At 40.6% G+C, this 1,758-nt stretch overlaps 1 protein-coding gene and 1 pseudogene across 1 annotated transcript in view; both read right to left on the bottom strand.

The window, feature by feature from the left end:
- COL19A1 (collagen, type XIX, alpha 1) overlaps positions 1-1,758 on the bottom strand; it is a 669,215-nt gene that overhangs the window by 226,192 nt on the left and 441,265 nt on the right. The window lies entirely within an intron of this gene.
- LOC102848225 overlaps positions 585-1,758 on the bottom strand; it is a 15,819-nt pseudogene continuing 14,645 nt past the window's right edge.

Here is a 1,758-nt window from a genome sequence, read left to right as displayed (position 1 = left end):
TTAATGAGAAAAAGTTTTATTTGTGAAGATCTTATGCCGTCCAAAACCCAAAAGCAATAAACATACCAAATTAAGCAACTTTAGTCTTTGCTATAAACTTAATATGATACTAGCTTGTCAGAACAATAGTCCTTACAGCAGTAATCTTAAAATTTCCATGTAGTCCTAACTATTTTATTTTTAAGTAAGCTTGGAAGGAGTTGCAGTTTTGTTTTTAAGAATGACTGACAGATGGCAGATATATAAAGTAATCTGAATAAACGTACTTAACCTTAAAAATATTTTTTGCATAGGTAAAACATTATGCTATAACTAAATATGTACCCACAATTTCATTAAGATTACTGGATTCTCTGTACTAAGGGATGAAGATCTTTCTGTCCCAGCTTCCTTAGTTCTTAATATGTTATTTTCCGCTTTATCAAGAAACAATCTTCAGAGATGCAGGAGATAGACTACAGACATTACATATGTACAGTGAAGAGTAGAAAACATTTTGATGAAAGTGAGGAAGACAGTATAAAAGTATTTACAAAAGCAAAGAGAAAGTTTCACACTAACTGAATATTTATAGAAAGAGCTTATTAATTTGCGGCTATATTAAAGCCTCTTCGAGCTTCCAAAACCTTTTCTTTCTTCTCCTTTCGTTCTTGCTCATGTTTCTTCCGTTTTTCTTCCCTGGTCTGGAGATGGGGTTGTTTATATGTTTTCTTATGGAAGCTCACTCTAGTTACACGTTCATTCAGAGAATTATTTTCCTTCGATTGTCTCCATGGTTTCAGCTTTCCTCTGTGTGGCTCATAGGTGAGGGGATGAGACAAACTTGCTTTGAGATCAAACACTGGCTTTTTATTGGAGACAGGAGTCTCCACTGTCAGCTTGAAGGGGGTGATAACTGAAGCCGGATCAGTGGTGTTCAACTTGTGTGTGCTGAGCACAGCCGGGCTTTTTGGAGTACTCCTGGACAGGCTCATATGTGGAGACTTCCTGGCTGGGGTCTTGGTCAGTGAGCGTTTATGCTCATTATCTTTGGTAGCTGCTGAAAACCTGACATTCATTTTTGTTGCTGAGACGGCAGAGGTCTTGACTGACCGCTTCGGACACAGAATTCTCTGTCTTGCAGTGGCCTGAGACCAGCGTTGCTGACTGCTGGGAGTGTGAGCGACGGACGGCCTTTTTCTGAGAGGCACTGGAGTCATCATCACTGGAGTCAGGACCATTTTCTTGTGAGCAGGCTGCTTCTTCAATTCATTAAGTGAATTTCTGTGCTCTTCAAAATGTTTCCTTTTTCTTTCAACATATTGGCCAATAGACTCCATTTCCTTAAAGTGAGCTGCATGAAGCTTCTTAAAATTTGGAGTCGTGCCCCCAGTTGTTTTATTCTTTCTACCTTTTGAAGAACCATCTGTGCAGAGAGACCTCTTTTTTTCTACAGGTGCTTTTGAATCTTCGTTATCATTTGTTTTGTTTTTTCCAAAGGATCTGCATTCTCAGCTGATGAAGGAGGAGCATCTCCAACACTGCCAAGCTCTTGCTTGTTGCCAAGCTCTTGCTCGTCCTTCGGCTGCTCCTCATTCTGGAATTCAGCTGGAGCACTTTTTTTCAACTCTGAATGATCCTGGGCATCAGTGTTCCCTTGGACTGTCCTACGCCGTCTCCGACATTGGGTGGTTGAGTTGCCCCTGTTCTTCTCAGCTTGTTCCTCATCTTTAATCTGCGTCACGCTCTCATCACAGGAGGAGGCAGTAATTGGACTTT

Source organism: Elephantulus edwardii, unplaced genomic scaffold, assembly GCF_000299155.1.
Source record: "Elephantulus edwardii isolate Elephantulus edwardi_28Jun2011 unplaced genomic scaffold, EleEdw1.0 scaffold00258, whole genome shotgun sequence".
In the NCBI taxonomy this organism is placed as follows: domain Eukaryota; kingdom Metazoa; phylum Chordata; class Mammalia; order Macroscelidea; family Macroscelididae; genus Elephantulus; species Elephantulus edwardii.
The sequence above is the reverse complement of the archived record's forward strand: the minus strand, read 5'-3'. Positions and strand labels throughout refer to the sequence as shown.